The sequence below is a fragment of the Podarcis erhardii genome (genome assembly GCF_964252035.2).
Source record: "Podarcis erhardii genome assembly, chromosome: 8".
Lineage (NCBI taxonomy): Eukaryota > Metazoa > Chordata > Lepidosauria > Squamata > Lacertidae > Podarcis > Podarcis erhardii.
Window position 1 is genome coordinate 17,674,359 of NC_138499.1, and position 18,594 is coordinate 17,692,952.

The window sequence follows — 18,594 nt, forward strand, 5'->3', positions numbered from 1 at the left end:
GCCCAGTACCCCCCCGCACTGCCTTCCATAAGTGTCATATTGACTCCCTCCCTAGAAATCCACTCTTTCTCCATTTTTGAAATTAAGGAACTATGCACAAAAAATAACTCTCTGTGTATCACCACTTCACCTTCACTGCCCTAGTTCCAAACGATTTTTGAGTGGGAAACTTTCTCATTGATAGCTTGATTCCAACACAGCAACTATCCAACTGACTCTAAAGCTCTGTGTGGGGCTTCCCTCATATCACATTCAGAAGCTGCAGTTAGTGCAGAATGCTGCAGCATGATTGCTGACAGGAGTGAGGCCTCATCAGCATAGAACACGTGTGCTCATAGAGCACTGGTTGCCAATTTGCTACTGGGTGAAGTTCAAGGGGCCACTATTAACATATAAAGACCTTAGCAACTTGGGACCAGTTTACCTACGAGATCACCTTCCCCCCACGTGCACCCACTCGACCACTTCATTTGCTGGAATTGGCATGGCTACAGGTGCCACATAATACCCGTTCCACATTTCTAAGAACCCAATCATTGAGTGTGGCAGCACCTGCACTTTGGAACTCCCTGCAACTTGAGATCCAGCAGGCGCCTTCACTGTACTATTTTTGGCACCTGCTAAAAAAAACCCAGTCCTGTTTAGACAGGCCTACCCAGATGCTTAGAAAGTTGAGCTAATTTTGATGTGTTTTAGTATTTTAACTTTCGCATGTTTAAAAATAGGGTTGTGAATCTTTCTTGATCAATTTTACGAAATAAATAAATTGTGGTTTTTTAAAATACAATCAAGCAGTGCATAAATTTGGTGAAATAAATAAAGGCAACAGTGACCAACAGCTACAGGATGAGACCCCAAGTCGTTATATACTGTACATAGGCTATGCAAGTAAGTTCTATTTCTTTGTTACTGTTTATAAAGTTTTCAGTCTGGCATTATTATTATTATTATTATTATTATTATTATTATTATTATTTGTATACCGCTGTATACCCACAGGTTTCAAGGCGATTCACAAGATAAAATCACGATATAACAACATAAAATACATAATAAAAATTAAAATCCCTCTTAGAACTATTCCTGAAAGCTCAGGCCTCGAGCATGCTCAGTTCCACTTTTGCCTTTTTGGCCACATAACGACACCTTACACCCAGGATGTCGGCAGCATCTGAAGCACAGACTCATAGCTCTAAGGTGGAGTTAGCAAATGTGGGGCCCTGTTTCTTTTGGTGGACTCCAGACCAAACCACTGCAGGATGCAATGGTGGAAGCTGCAACCCAATAACATCTGAAGGACACCATGTTGGCTGTCCCTGCCTGAAGACACGGTTGAGGATGACCATATGTGCCCCACCAAAAATAATAATTTAGCTCATCAAGTTATGAATCCCACATGACTAGCTCCAATGAAGGTTCTCTCTTGAAATCCCACAGTATGCAACATTTTTTGCACATCAGTGAAGTGCTTCTTGGGGCTGTTGTGCATATTATGTGTTGTGGCTTAGGGCCCTCGTATTTACGGGACTGACTCTCCTGCTATGCCCCTTAGAGGACCTTAAGGTCCATGAATAATCATAGTTTACAAGTCCCGGTCCTAAGGAAGTCAGATTATCCTCCACCAGGGCCAGGGCCAGGGCCAGGGCCTTCTCAGTGATGGTTCCAACCTGGTGGAATGCTCTGTCCCATGAGACCAGGGCCCTGCTGGATTTAACTTCCTTCCGCAGGGCCTGTAAGACAGAGCTATTCTGCCTGGCTTTCAATTTGAACTTAGCCTGATCTTTTATTCCCCTTACTTCCCCCCTCCCCTTTTTATGAAGATTACCCGCTCTGGGATCCCACAGCTAATTCTCCCCTGGTCTCCTCGCTGACCCAAATAGGACTAATTTAGCCAACTAGCCCTGATGATCATCTAATGTTTATTGGATGGAGGCTCCCCCTAAATTGAGTTTGAATTTTGAATTTATTGTTATTCACGTTTTATACTGTATTTTATGCTCTTTTTTGTTGCAACAATTAAGTGTTCTAAATTTCTTGTTAGCCACCCTGAACCTGGTTTTCTGAACCAGGAAGGGCAGGGTATAAATAATAATAATAATAATAATAATAATAATAATAATAATAATTATTATTATTATTATTATTATTATTATTATTATTATTATATTATGACATCACAGCGCATATTGCACCATATCCACGTGACCTAAGAAATTGGATCTTTGATCAAGTCACCAACCAAGATAAGAACATTATGGCTGCCCTTCATTCTATTTGGTACCCCCAAATCAAGATCAACCACTCAAGGCCCCAGTACCTTGAGACATTGCCTTTCCAGCAGCTGCGTAGGGCCTTTGTTGAACTAAGATGCCAAAAGATGCCCTCAGCATATTTAGAGGGGAGAGAGCTGGAAATTCCCCATATGGAACGCAGGTGCATTTATGGATACAATCAGGTTGAGGATGTTGTGCATAACCTGCTGCTTTTGCCCAGAGAATTTTTTTTTATCACCTGTTCTTGACTGTCTCTCAGGCGATCCCTCACAGGAGGTGACAGTCAGCTCCCAGCCGATAAAGATCTCCAGATTACACATCTGGTAGACAAGTTTGCTCCGTTCTAGATACGTTAATGCTTCCTAATTTTAAAACCACATGCTGTAAATTTTTATGCTTTAACTTTTGTACGTCATGTTGTGTGATTTCAGCATTGTTCTTAATGCCTGCTGTACATTGTAAAGGCCCTTGGCTATATACAGTAAATGGATAGATTGACTGGTGCCCATTGAAACACCATGCTCCACTATGTTCCTTTCTATGATTGGCTGTTTATGTGTGCTCTGCCCTTACAGACAGTGTGACGTGAAGCTGCTAGAGCAGAAGGATGTGCCAATGGCGCAAGCCGCATGCAGGAGAGTGCCTTGCAGAACTCATGCAGTTCCTCTTAAGGATGAGCTTTGCTGGATGGTTTCAGAGCCAAGCTTTTAAACAGATTGGTCTGGTAAACTCAAGGCTTGAAGCAAAAGCATTCCATGTATTGCAAAAGGCACATTTCCAGTTCCTTTCAGAAAGTAAAGGGTTACAGGGATCGATATCTGGGGATGTGCAAAGGAGCTGGAGTTTAGGTTGCTTAGTCATGCAGATCGTGCTTGCATGGAAACTAGAAACGAATCCCTAATCAACCGCAGTTTGAGTTACAAATGTATTAAAGTTCAACTGCGGTTTGAGTTACAAATGTATTAAAGTTCGTGACATAGAAACCAGGGCTTGGTACACAATTTATTGATGCACCTAATAGATTTGACATAGGTAAAGAGACCCCTGACCATTAGGCCCAGTCGAAGACAACTCTGGGGTTGCGGCGCTCATCTCGCTTTATTGGCCGAGGGAGCCGGCGTACAGCTTCCGGGTCATGTGGCCAGCATGACTAAGCCACTTCTGGCGAACCACAGCAGCACATGGAAATGCCATTTACCTTCCCGCCGGAGTGGTACCTATTTATCTACTTGCATTGGCATGCTTTCGAACTGCTAGGTTGGCAGGAGCAGGGACTGAAAAACGGGAGCTCACCCCATCGCGGGGATTCGAACCGCCAACCTTCTGATCGGCAAGCCCTAATTGCAAGTTTTGGCAGGATCGCTAGGTGTGATGAAAGGACCGTTTTTTTTAAAAAAAAGTCATTGTTCCCCCTTCTTATTAATTGTAGCTTCAAATGGTTGCTGGCTAGAAAATATAATACTGTAAATAGATTTCAGATCTTAATCTTAATAAAAACAAACAAACAAACGCTTTGGGGGGGGGAATATTTACAATGTATATGTTATCTCCTGGTTCTGCTGCAATCAATTCTGGAGATCTGTGGTTTCACAAACCTTCCTCCAATAGTATCAAGCACTTTCCATTGACAACCCCTTTTAGCAGCAGTTTCAAAGCAAGTTGCTTGGGGCTACAGTAGAACAGCAAAATCCCTTGCACTGTGGCTCCCAAGTGCCCAACAGCCAGCTGGTGCTCAGGCGCTTAGGAAGCACTGTGCAACACACTCTGACAGGTGGGCAGGACAACCCACCAGTCAATCACCCAAATTCATAATACTGGTAAGACTCAGGAAATGGGGAGCTGGTTAATGTGGGAAGGTTTACTTTAGCAGAGTTAAACAATCCCCTTTACAAGTTTATGCAGCGATCAGCTTGTTGCTGACTCCCCTGAGTACTACTAATAAAGATGCCTTACTGGTTAAAATCCCTTTGAATCCCTCTTAAAGAATACACACATGATTCATGTTAATATAAAACTATTTTACTCTCAGATTCATTCAGGTTTACAGAACTGTACCTGAAGGCAGGCTTAGGTTACATAACAAGCAAATAAACTATACCAGAGGGAAGTTGGTCCTGAGGTGACTGCAACTGAGCAGTTATCTTTCAAAACTACCAGCAACCGACAAACTGGTTGTCACAGCAACTGGTTAGAACATGGAGGCCGTTAGTCCTCTGCTGGAATGTTGCATTTGATTGCACCTTTACATCCCACAGTTAATACATAGGGACTGAACTTGGGGGTTTCTGCATACAAAACAGTTGCTCTATGGCACAGCTAAAGGAAAGAGGGGGGTCACACTACGGATCAATCCACAAACCAACAGGCACAGAAATATTTTTACAACCAAGCACATCTCCATTGCCTCTTGAATGTGACAGATATTGTTCCTAAAATGAGAAAACAGTCTTTTCGTTTGAGTGGATGCTCTTCGACATTCCAGCAAAGGAGAACTAGCCCTTCACTTATAGAGCAGCTCCAAGAGGAACAGGCCATTGCAAGTTACTGTTCCCAGAGAAGTTCCTTCCTCCAGACTGAAAAGTTGATTCCCCTTTCTTTGTGTCGTATTGGAAACATCCGAGCAATGTGTTTAGAAATAAACTGTACTTTCAATACCTGCTGTTTCCTTTATATCAGGGCAGTCCAACCTCTCAGACCAGGTGGGCCACAAGAGTACTTTGACACAGTGACATGATCAACCATGGGCAAGATATCCTTTCATGTTTAAATAATAAGGGGGGCACCCCACTTATGGAACACCCTGTAAGTGCACCAGGCCCAGACACTTCTGCCATTTTGGCTTGCGTCTCATCTGTTTGTCCAGCCCTATTCAATTACGAGTGCATAGGAGCCAACTCCTAGGGGCCGTGTGGGCTTCGGCCTCCGCAATAAAATATTGGAGGGGGCTGCCCCCCCCCCAAAGTTAATGGGCATTGCCATTCAAATGGTGTTTGTGCACCGTGTCATGTGATCAATTATGTGGGGAGGGGCATATTTGAGCCTCTGCAATATTTTGTGCAAGTCAGCACCCCTGCACCAGCTTAACTTACTGGCTTGCTTTACTCCAGAATTCTATACGTAGGGTTACTCCCTATGTGAATTTATACATAACAATCAGATCCAAGATTCTATAAAACCATTTGTTTGTTTGTTTTTATTTTTTTTATTAGAAATTTAAACAAAACATATTATCCAAAAACATGTCATCTTTGGTCCCCCCCCATTTTCCTCCCTCCCCCCACACATCCCACCCCCACCCCACTCCGACTTCCCTCAGTTCCAATCTTTGGCTTCTCTGTAAATGCTATTCTCTGCATGCTACAAAGTTGTATAAATCCTTAAATTATCTAACTGATTATTGTCAATAAAGAGTTTGTGAGTGTTTATTCAAAACCTGCCAAGGAGTCCAATTCACATTGTTGCGTCTTCAAATACTTTGTAAAGAGTTCCCATTCATCTTTGAAGTTACAATTATCCTTGTCCTGTAGCTTATGTGTCAATTTTGCCAATTCTGCATAGTCCATCCGTTTCTCTTGCCATGATTCATTAGTTGGAATTTCTTCAGTTTTCCATCCTTGTGCTATTAGGACTCTCGCGGCTGTTGTCGCATACATGAAGATGTTTTTCAACTTTTTGAGCAGGTCTTTCCCTACAATCCCTAACAAAAATGCCTCAGGTTTTTTAACAAATGTTAAATGGAACATTTTCTTCAATTGATTGTATATCATTTCCCAATTTTTTTTATTACATTACAATCCCACCACATATGATAAAATGTCCCCTCCTTTTTATAAAACCATTTGGACAAGGTGGGGGGGCTTTCCCCTGCTTTATATTCAAACTGATACTTTAGGGTCATTTCCAGAGTACATTCAGGAGTGTCGCTATCATTTCAACATCCGGATAATTTAGCAAAACATTTGCAGAATTGCAGGGGGCGGGATTTCATACACTACGATTTGTTTTATGCACCCTTTGTATTTTTCCATGCTGTTTTCTTGCCATGGAGATTTCGGGGTGCAGAGGAAACAGCACATTTGCAGCAGAGGCATCTTGTGTTTCTGAAGAATCAACTTTTTTGGGGGGGGAATACATTTTGCAAAGGCTTTCCTTGCTCATCACAAAAGAAGGCATTGAAAGTTTGTAAACACGTGTGCAGCCGGGGCTGACCCTCCCTCGTTTCCTTCGTGTTGATATGCCCCCAGCCATCCCTCGGCGGTTGTACCAGCTTCTGCTTCAAACAGCTTGCCTGACCTCCACCGGCTGTGATGTCAAAGTGGGGGGGGGGAGATAAAGGCTTGTAGAGCATTACAGCGGGCTAGGAAAACAAACCAACAGACATGCCATGTAACATTAGCTGGAAGTGGAGTTTAAAGGCTGCGAAGCAGCAGCCTAAGCTTAGGACTGCCTGGATGAGGAAATTGGACAACAGGAAAACCACAAGCACTCCAAGGCCGCCAAACAAGTTTGGCATGCGGATCCGGGCCCTGCAACCCAAAACGAAGAGGCGTGGCACTGGATTCATCAGCCTGGCAAGCTTTGCTAGAGATCACGGTGCATTCTAACAGTGGAGATCCCTTGCTTGCTAGCAGATGTAATCACAGCTGCTCGCCAAACACCTGTGTTGACATGCGGGCTTGTATATAGGAGCTGTTGCGTGGGTGGGACAGAGCAAGAGTTAAGTGAGTGAGGAAATCCCAACAGGGGAACACCAGTTTCTTTTCACAGAAGGGCTTATCATCTGGCTAAGAGGTTCAGTCTGCTCTGTTCCCTGTATAGAACTGCATGTACTACTAGTATTGTATTAGGCCACTATTAGTGCATGCAACTGCATGCACAATTATTAAAAATGCTAGAGCCTGGTTCTCCTTTTTCCCCTGGGCACTATCTCTCTGAAGGTACCTTTGCTGTACTCTTTTCAGTACCTGCTCAAAACGTCGTTCCTTACACATGCCTATCCAGACATGAAGTCACATGTGCCTTATCTGCTTTTAGCTGCTGTAGATTTTAAGCATCTTCCGAACATTTTTTAAATACCTGTTTGCAATGGCTTTGGTTGACCATCTTAATGATTCCTTTTACATTTTCTTTTGTAAACTGCTTAGAGATTTTCCTTACAATCAAATGCTTTTTAAGTTTTGTTTAGTAAAAGAAGATGATAGATAGATGATAGATAGATAGAAAGATAGATAGATAGATAGATGGTAGATAAGATGAACGCAGTAATAGTCATTTCTGTAAGTCCTCTTTGCAGTATGTAATGCCAGGGTCTGTTTTTATGTGATGGACAAATTCACCTTAAACACAGGTTTAATTCGCAATTGAAAAGGATCAGATTTCAAGGTGACTTTTCATGATCCACAAGAGCCCCACCTAATTTAGAACGCCACGTGGTCAGGCTCACATGTTTAATTGTTTAATCTCAATGGCTGCTCACAGACTTTGGAACACCCTTACTAGAGAAGCTAGCCTGGCTTCCTCCTTGTTGTACATCTGACAGCAGATGGAGATTGTTTTATTCCAACAGGCTTTGGGGAACTGACTCCTATTTTCTTAAGTAAAGCACTTCTAACAGTGCAGTGCTGCTTTTACTATCTGCATTATAACAGATTTGTTTTTATACTGATTTAATTCCATTATAGTTTTAGTTACTTTTTAACTGTTAGCTTGCATATGTGTTTAGGTGGCGCTGTGGTTTAAACCACTGAGCCTAGGGCTTGCAGATCAAATCCCCACAATGGGGTGAGCTCCCATTGCTCTGTCCCAGCTCCTGCCAAACTAGCAGTTCGAAAGCATGCAAGTGCAAGTAGATAAATAGGTACCGCTGTGGCGGGAAGGTAAACAGCTCTTCCATGTGCTCTGGTTTCTGTCACGGTGTTCCGTTGTGCCAAATGCAGTTTAGTCATGCTGGCCACAGGACCTGGAAAGCTGTCTGTGGACAAACGCCAGCTCCCTTGTCCTGAAAGCGAGATGAGCGCTGCACCCCATGGTTGCCTTGGACTGGACTTAACCATCCAAGGGTCCTTTCCCTTTCCCTTATTTTATCTGTGCTGTTTTAATTTGTGTAAGCTGTCTTGAGTCCTGAGTCCAAGGAAAAGGTGGGATATAAATCCAGATTAACAACAACAACAACAACAACAACAACTTTTGCCGACAAAGCTCTGTATAGTTAAAGCTATGGTTTTCCCAGTAGTGATGTATGGAAGTGAGAGCTGGACCATAAAGAAGGCTGATTGCCAAAGAATTGATGCTTTTGAATTATGGTGCTGGAGGAGACTCTTGAGAGTCCCATAGACTGCAAGAAGATCAAACCGATCCATTCTTAAGGAAATCAGCCCTGTGTGCTCACTGGAAGGACAGATCGTGAAGCTGAGGCTCCAATACTTTGGCCACCTCATGAGAAGAGAAGACTCCCTGGAAAAGACCCTGATGTTGGGAAAGATGGAGGGCACAAGGAGAAGGGGACGACAGAGGACGAGATGGTTGGACAGTGTTCTCGAAGCTACCAGCATGAGTTTGACCAAACTGCGGGAGGCAGTGGAAGACAGGAGTGTCTGGCATGCTCTGGTCCATGGGGTCACGAAGAGTCGGACACGAATAAACGACTAAACAACAATAATAACAACACATGCTGTGAACACAGAGCTACAGTCACCCACTTTTCTGCACCCTATGGTTGCATACGCTCCACCATTTCTTTGATGAAAATAGGAATGTCCTATTCAATAATAATAATAATAATGATAATAATAATAATAATAATAATAATAATAATTTTTATTATTTATATCTCACCCATCTGACTGGGATGCCCCAGCCACTCTAGGCAGTTTCCAACATATATAAAAGCATAATAAAACATTGAAGAGCTTCCCTATACAATGCTGCCTTCAGATGTCTTCTAAAGATTGTATATTTACTTATCTCCTTGGATCAGGGATCACACAACTGCATACACTCCACTGAAAATAAGGACATCTTAAGGAAAAGCAAGGGGCGCGGGTGGCACTGTGGGTTAAACCACAGAGCCTAGGGCCTGCTGATCAGAAGGTTGGCGGTTCGAATCCCTGCCACGGGGTGATCTCCCGTTGCTCGGTCCCAGCTTCTGCCAACCTAGCAGTTTGAAAGTACGTCAAAGTGCAAGTAGATAAATAGGCGGGAAGGTAAACGGTGTTTCCGTGCACTGCTCTGGTTCGCCAGAAGCGGCTTAGTCATGCTGGCCACATGACCCGGAAGCTGTACGCCGGCTCCTTCTGCCAATAAAGCGAGATGAGCGCCGCAACCCCAGAGTCAGTCACGACTGGACCTAATGGTCAGGGGTCCCTTTACCTTTAAGGAAAAGCAGGACATTCCAGGATCAAATCAGAAACTGGGATGGCTTCTGTAAATCTGGTACTGTCCCTGGAAAATAGGGGCACTTGGAGGGTCTGTGGTTGTGCATCTGGCCTAGCAACCCTTGAAAAAAGAGCTTTGTGCCTCCCCCCCCTCCAGTCTGAGTGTGGGAAGGCGAAGGCAGTTCAGTTGTAAACAGACCCCAGCCATTCCAGTCTGAGAGCATGCAACCCCCACTCCAAGCAACAGAAACCCACCTGGGCAGGAAGACTCTAGAAACACCTGCTCAGTGCACAGGGAATTAAGCTTACATCATGTAACACTAATACCAGGAGGCATCATGTCAGCCAGCTGGCAGCCAGACATTAGCATGGACGTGTCTAATTAGCAGAGTACCCCACTTACTCTTGTGTTGGATCCACTGCTGAGATTCCAACAGGGAGCTTTATTTTCCTCAGCCAGCCACAGACACAAGGTGAGCCAAGAGAGAGTTTCATTCCAAAGGACAAGCTAGTAAGAGCTGGACTAACATTTTGTCACAGCTGAAAGTAAGTAATATGTGTTTTGGATCCTCACGGACAAGGCTGTTACGAATGTCCTCAGCATCCCTGTCTTCCACCGAACTTAACTTTTGGCTTAAAGCATTGTTATTTCTTCAGGAAGGAATGGGTTTACCACAAAGACAGAGTGCAACCCTTTTGGCAGAGTTTGTCGAGGATTAACGCAACAGTTTCTGAGCTGTAGGCCTTACACAGCATGTTGACCAGAAACATTAATGCGTCTACATTTTCTCTTGTGGATAAAAAAAAACTTGTTGGTTTATTCTTTAGTTCAAGCTGCATTTTTCCTAAATTCAATAGACTTGTCACTTGCCCAAGACAGCAGCGAGATGTTTGAGGTTCAGCATCACTTAGGCTTGGTTGAGGGAGCATTAGTGATTTTGGTGAGGAAGGATCACTTAAGGAGTAACACACATCTCATTTGGTAAGTTACCAGGCAATACACGGAAGCCTCCGTCTTGGGCAGGATCGACTCACGAGTGACTATCTATACGCACGGCATTGGGATATAATTAAATAATTTAATTCATACCAGGAAACAGCAGGGAGAGACCTGGAGAGTCTTTGTGGCTCGTAGAAGAACCTCCCCAGAGCCTCAAGAGGACCTCAGCGAGGGTGGAGAAGAGACTGGAGGTTCAATGGGACTTTGTCTAGGCTGCTCAGCCTCCGCTCCTAACAGCTGATGCCTGCGGTATTGCAGCAGCCATTGCTTTTTCATGCATCCTCCAGCCTTCTGCCAGCCCCAGAGCTTCAATTCCATTTGAAGCTGTGTTTTTGGTACAGTATTTGAGCTGGATTGGAGAGAGTGTGGCAGAGACGGCACTTAAAGTATGTTTAGAGGGTGCTCCCCACTTAGGCAATTTTCACTTATGAGCACTGGGTGCCAGAACTTAACCCCCACGTAAGTGGGGAGTTGCCTGTATTTGATACTGTGGCAGCAATATTTGAACTGAGATTAACATAACATATCCGACTGAACATTAGGAAGAACTTTCTTACTGTACAAGCTGCTTGACAATGGAGATTGGATGGTCTTCAGTTAGGGATTTTTTTAGCTGTGATTTCTGCATTGTAGGGCTTTGTATTAGATTATTACACTTGGGTTCACTTCCAACTTTACAGTTCTCTGATTCTCTGAAACAATCTTTTAGGTATCCTGATCTATGTGGGGCAATATACTCCAGACATTTGTTTAAACAATTAACTTGAAGGCTTGGCTTACTTAGAGATTGCACAAACGTTGAGGAATTAAACTCAATAATCAAGCAAAGGAAGCACTGAGCCCAAAGACATAGCTGGTGACCTGGACTCAGCTCGAGACACGTATCGGAATGAATGGAAAATGGGACTCATGCAAGAAACCTCACAATATGTCTGGACATGGTTTTTGAAAATGCAGTTCACAAGCGACCCTATGTATGTATCCACAGGCAACCCTATGTATGAATTTTAAGGAAAGCTTTTATACTCAGGTGAAATACAGTCAACAGGGGAGTAAGCAATCAATGTTGAGAATATAGCTCCGCTAGAGCAAACGTGTTTTCTATTGATAGACATGGCTCAAGTCCCTGATAGGGAGAGTGGAGAAATTTGGTTCAGTTTCCGAAATAATGCATGAATTGAAACACAGCCTTTCTTCAAAATTCACCCTAGGTAAAGTGTGCATAAAGGTAAAGGTAAAGGGACCCCTGACCATTAGGTCCAGTCATGACTGACTCTGAGGTTGCGGAGCTCATCTCGCTTTATTGGCCGAGGGAGCCGGCATACAGCTTCTGGGTCATGTGGCCAGCTTGACTAAGCTGCTTCTGGCAAACCAGAGCATTGCACGGAAATGCTTTTTACCTTCCTTCCGGAGCGGTACCTATTTATCTACTTGCACTTTGACGTGCTTTCGAACTGCTAGGTTGGCAGGAAAGTGTGCAGAAATATATACATAATTAATATTGTCTTTTTATGTTGTGAACCACTCCAAGATCTACATATGAAGGGTGGTATACAAATTTTAATGATGACGATGATGATGAAGATAATGTAGATGTAAATGCACTATCTTGCAAAAAGAAAGAGTTTGATAGGCAAAACTGCATACAAACATGTGCCTATTAAGAGAAATTTGCGCTAATGTGCTTATTAATTTCCACAAGGACTTTAAAAACAAAGCACAAGCTGATGTGTAAAACTGAATGTAAGATTGGAAAATTAGAAACAGCAAAACAGAAATTGACAAACTCTCCCTTCCCTAGTCTCTGATCTCTATCCAGAAATCAGCTGCAAAGGGCTGAGCCTAGCATCAAGTTGTCTTCACCAAATAGTTTCTTTGGTGTAGGGTGTGGACTCTTTCGATAGCTGTTAGATCTTTTGATCTTGAAAAACACTGAGGTTTGGTTAGTTTCCTTTGAAGTGTCTAGGAGATAAAGGCTGTACTCCAGAGGAATTTAGGCAAAGTTCCATTGGCTTCAATGAGAGTTTGATGTAGCAAGTTATCTCTGGGTTGGAACCAAAACATTTAATTGAATTTCTTGCATGGAAATGGCTCATCAGTTCCTGTTTGCATATATCTTCAGGGTTATCACGAAATGTTCCCAAGGTGCATTGGGAAGTTAGATAAAGAATGCTCAACTCCCAGCTCCCAGCTTGTCGCGTCAGTCAAGAAGTCTGTGCACAGATTTGAACCAAACAATGGCTTGTTCCAAATGGGATTAGCAAAAGCATTATTGGGCACAAATGCTATCTGATGGCATGAAATCTTGTGAAGGATCATATGAGGTGACAGTTGCAAATATTTTGTGTGTGTGTGTGTGTGTGTGTGTGTGTGTGTGTGTGTGTCACATGTTAGATCAAGTCAATTGCTTCTCGACACAGATTGGGTAACATTGAGCCTAGGCTGCTTCACAATGCATGTAGGGAATGTTGGTGTTAAACTCACCAGAACAGGGCCATCAATAAATGAAACTGTATCCTTCGCAACTTTGCTCAATTGTATTAGTGATTATGAGCAATTTATTCTGTCAGTTCCACTTTGCAGTGCACCTGTTATCTGTTATATGTGTGGTAGAGTCTAGTGATGTGTTGCAGCATAGAGGAAAACCACTTCAGTCATTCGTATGATTTTAAGAATGGCCAAGATAATATTAAAAATCTCATGGATATGTCTGGGTTTGGTCAGAGATCTTCAGCCTTGGATCCTCAGATGTTGCTGGGTTACAACTCCCATAATCCGCAGGCATCTTATTCAACGGTCCAATGATGTATCCCAACATCATCTGAGGATCTAAGGGTGAAGGCCAGTGGGATAGGTTTAGAGCAGGGGGAGCCAACATGGTGACCTCCAGAGATGTTCCCATCAATACCACATTGGTTACTCTTGACTTATGGGGCTGAGCGTTATGTAACGCTAGTGGAGTCCAGTGTTGTAGGGGCAGGATGTTCCTCTCACAACTCGCTCAGCACTTCTATGGGGTATCTGGATCTGCATCTCCAGGTCACTGAACCCCTCACCAGAATCAGAAATTTATTGGGGCCCCAAATCCATCCCTCCATCCTGCTAGGATCCACACCAAGGTCTCTCAGCTCCAATTTTCTGGGCTCCTCCTATTGGCCCTTGGGTTTTGACTATCTACTCCATGGCAGCTCCATGGTGCTCATGCTAGTTTGGAGTTCCCTATTCTCCTCACAGAGCTATAATTTACAGAGCTCCCTGCAAGAGGGATAGAATGTTAAATGACTCTAGGAGTGAGGGGAACAGGGTGTTAGAGATATCAGTTTAATTTGCATATGTTTGTATGTATTGAAAACTTATGCTCAAGCTTGCGTTAGGCAGGAGGTTTGTCTCTAGCTAATGTGGTAAGATGACTCATCCTGGAAACTCAAGCAGAGATCTCTCTCATCGGCAGGAAGATGAAACTGGAGAACTCATCATCTCAGTCGCGCACTGGAAGCCAACGGCAGTAGAAGCTCAACTCGGCGATCCTGAACAAGCAAGTTGCTTGTGTAGGATCTCTCTCTGGGACCAGAGAGGAAAGTTCTCGGACTGCAATTAAGGACTGAAAGGATGGAACCACATTGCAACATTTTATTTTGTAATTAGTTTAAGACTGTTTTGCAGTAAAACTTTTTGGAACTCCTTCTTGTGGTAGAACTCATTCATTTGTCCAGATCAGGGATTCTGCTTGTAGCAACTCTAACATAGGACATTCCTGAAAACTCTCAGCAGCATTAGCAAACTACTGAAGGTGTGGGGAGCATTAATATTATAATGGTGTTTTTAAACAGGGGTTTATTAATGTGTCATTTAATGTGTTTATTAATGTGTGGGGACACGGTCCTTTTTATCCCATTTTCTGAGGATCTTCCTGTTTCTGAGGCAGGTCATGAGAGAACTCCTTCCACCTGACTTGTTTGGGGTTCTGTTTCTTAACATTTGTTGTTCCGAAAGATGCCAACCATTTCAGAGATATTAAACTGAGCAGCAGCTATATAACAAAAACAACAATTTATTTAATACCCGCCCATCTGGCTGGGTTCCCCAGCCACTCTGGGCATCTCCCAACAGAATATTAAAAACACGATAAAACATCAAACATCAAAAACTTCCCTAAACATGCATGAAACAATAACCTGTAATCTGTGTTGCACAGTTTTTGCATATTAATATTATGGCATAATTATAAATCTATTCTTATCCTTTCTGGAGGCAGAGAGCAAATATTCCATGCTTGATTCAATCAGTCTTCTTACAACCAAGGAGGTTATTTTGCACTTCAGTCGAAAACCAAATGAAACCCTGATCTTACAGGGGTCATTCACATTTCTCTTGTTGATTTCCCACGCTAATGAGCCAATATAGTCCACCACTTTCTTTCGCAGTGGAAAAGCACATGCATTGCATGCAAAAGGTCCCAGGTTCAGTTCCCAGGATCTCGAAGTAGGGGTAGTTTATTCCCGTTTTCATTACTTTTTCCTGTTAAGTTCTGCATTATATTTGAGCTTTCACACAACACAAAAAAGCAACTTCTGGAACTATAGTGGAATATAGTACAGGTTTAGTGCTCATTACCATGCAATTTGCTTCCCGGGGGGGGGGGGGGAATCTGTTTGCAAATAATATGGAAAGGAGTGCTAAAGCTGCGCTAAATTCTGCTATATAGTGGTACCTCGGATTACAGATGCTTCAGGTTATAGACTCAGCTAACCCATAAATAGTACCTTGGGTTAAGAACTTTGCCCCAGGATGAGAACAGAAATTGCACGGCAGCGGGAGGCCCCATTAGCTAAAGTACCTCAGGTTAAGAACAGTTTCAGGTTAAAAACGGACCTCCAGAACGAATAAAGTTCTTAACCCGAGGTACCACTGTAGTTACAAGTTGCTCACACTTGTAATACCAATCCCTGAATATTTCTTGAAAAATTGAGAGCTTGTGGCAAATTGAATGGAATATGTTTCCGTTGTCTTTTTTCTTTAATTACCTTGGCCTAACTTCTTTTGGGACGCGGGTGGCACTGTGGATTAAACCACAGAGCCTAGGACTTGCCAATCAGAAGGTTGGCGGTTCAAATCCCCGCGACAGGGTGAGCTCCCATTGCTCGGTCCCTGCTCCTGCCAACCTAGCAGTTCGAAAGCACGTCAAAGTGCAAGTAGATAAATAGGTACCACTCTGGCGGGAAGGCAAACAGTGTTTCCGTGCGCTGCTCTGGCTCGCCAGAAGCGGCTTAGTCATGCTGGCCACATGACTCGGAAGCTGTACACTGGCTCCCTCAGCCAATAAAGCGAGATGAGCGGCGCAACCCCAGAATCGGCCACGACTGGACCTAATGGTCAGGGGTCCCTTTACCTTTACCTTTAACTTTTTAAAAAACAAAACAAAAAACAAAACATTTTAACATGTGTTTTGTGTAATGATCACTGGTGTATGTGCAAAACAAATTATGGGATGGCTCAGCGGTCTGCTGACCGGTCCTTTACATTTCTTTATCCATACAAAAGTGTCTCAGGGGGGTGTTGTCACCAGTCCCTTCCACATCCCTAGTGTTTTGGAACAGGACTGTTTTGTTTCAAAACACATGCTTTCCATGCAAAATGTAGAGTGGGGAACAGCCGAAACATTTCTATTGCTCTGGAGAGGAGAAGGATTAAAATTCTGCATTAGTACAAAACAACAGTTTGGTCAATGAGGTGTTAAGCTTCACGTGGCGGCAATGTGTAGTGGCAGAGAGCCAAGCTACATGATCAGCAGCCTCTGTAATGAATCTGGTCCACTTCAAACTGCAGGTGAGGGATCGCATGGCCAAATGCGTTTAAAAGAATAAGAAGCTTTATACACATGCAAAAAACCCAAAAACATCTCAAGAAGAAGACTAGATGAGGAGCTTTTCGTTACATTCATTTGGTATGTAGCAGGAAGGCCGTAGCTTAGTGGTAGATCATCTGCTTTGCAAGCAGAAGGTCGCAGGTTCAATCCCCAGCCTCTTCAAGTAAGCAACTTCAGGTGACAATATTCTGCCGTCCTCAAGTATGGTGGATGATGTCCTATTGCCAATGTAGATGCAACTGCAAGTCCCGACAGATTCTGTGCATGGGATGAGGGCAGCACCATCTTATCCTTTGCCTGAGGCAGCCCATTGTTTTGCTCTAGCCCTGTATAGCTAGGACAATGTGGGACATTAAAAAATGGTGGCCACCCTGCCAGGGCCTTGCAGAGCCAGGCAGAGGCCCTGGCCAGGTAGATAATGTGCCCCCCTTTTTTTACCCTGGGGATAACTGAAGTCTTATAAATAAGTAAGTATATAAATAATTTTCACAAAAGTTATGCTGAATATGCTGACCGAGGTCCCCTTTGGAATCGGAGGCCTGGACCAAGTTGTCCATATGCCCCCCCCCTCTGTTGGGCCTGCACCCAGCTCTGAATAGGTACCGTATTTTTCACTCTAGAAGACACACCAGACCACAAGACGCACCTAGTTTTTGGAGGAGGAAAACAAGAAAAAAAAATATTCTGAATCTCAGAAGCCTGAACAGCAAGAGGGATCACTGCGCAGTGAAAGCAGCAATCCCTCTTGCTGTTCTGGCTTATGGGATAGCTGCGCAGCCTGCATTCGCTCCATAAGACGCACACACATTTCCCCTTACTTTTTAGGAGGGAAAAGTGAGTCTTATAGAGCAAAAAATACGGTAAGTGTTTGTGCCTTGCTAGCGCACTGGAGAAGAGACTTACCTACAGACACTATGTCAAGGTCTCCTTCTAGTTTAACCAGCAACTTCAGATGACAACTTAAAACATACATGGATATTTGGGTATCTGGCACATAGCTGGAGTGGAGTCTGTAGCCCAAATATTGCTGACTGCTACATTGTATTTTATTGTTGGTGTTGATTTTAATCAGTGTTTTATGTTGACTGGATTTTTATGGCTGTTGTTAACCAATGCAGGCTCCTACAAGAGGAAGGTGAGGGTATAAAATCTATATAATAAATCAGCAGCAGTAGCCAGCTGTCTGGAAGCAGCTTAAGAGATGGCTCCAGTTCTGTGGTTTTCCTCTCAGCGATGGAGAAAGGAAACTTTGCATGTGCCCAAATGCTCTGTATCTGTCGGCCAGTTGAAACAACATTTCCAATAAGAAAGAAGTGTAGATTGAATCAAGAGCCATCTAGAGCAACATTCTGTTGCTGACACTGACCAAGACGAGCACGATGGTTTTACCAGAGCATGACGGTGATACCTGACCTTCTGCTTGTTTGCAGAATTTGGTTCTCCAAACAGGTTCCATCCTGTGTTATTATTGCTGGTAAGCCTTTGATAGTCCTGCCCTCTACGAGCTTGAGTACCTGGCGGCTTTGCTGAATAATTCCTCCAGAGATGCACGAGCAGATATTGCTTATTTCTCTTATTTTGTTCCATTTCTTCGCAACATCTATGCCGCACCTTTTAGCCAAAAAGGCTCTCAGAGCAGCTTGCAGAAATCCTTATTAAGACAGTCCTTGCCCTCAGGTTTACAAGGTAAAAAAGACGTGGCACGCAAGGGGAAAGGGAGTGGGAGGGAGGAGGGAAAGGCAAGCTCAAGTGCTTAAAGCTACAGTACTTATAACAACGTGAAGAGCAGCAGCTCTTCACCAACACCAGTAGCGGCGATGTTGCAGGCCACCCCAATCTCTGCCGAGCAGTAACAAGAGATTCCAGGGGTCTTGGCACTTAACCAGGGTTCGCGTTCCTTTGGAACCTTGGGAATGTTTAAATAATTATCTAGTGGATAAGGGTTCAACAAGAAAGACCTGGTTATGTTTAGGATGATACCGCATAGAGAAATGTTCCCTGATACCAAGATGAGGGATTCTTTGGAATGCAGATAGAGAGAATTGATAAGAATAATGATCTGTTGTGACCTTGATGGAAGCG

The 18,594-nt window shown here is 43.5% G+C and overlaps 1 protein-coding gene and 1 long non-coding RNA gene across 2 annotated transcripts in view; one reads left to right on the forward strand and one right to left on the reverse strand.

Annotated features, from left to right (window-relative positions):
* AARD (alanine and arginine rich domain containing protein) overlaps positions 1 to 18,594 on the reverse strand; it is a 603,924-nt gene that overhangs the window by 394,396 nt on the left and 190,934 nt on the right. The window lies entirely within an intron of this gene.
* Positions 12,503 to 14,327, forward strand: LOC309349321. Its single transcript, XR_014159845.1, has 2 exons — positions 12,503 to 12,970; positions 14,098 to 14,327. It is a non-coding gene; the product is annotated as an uncharacterized lncRNA (long non-coding RNA).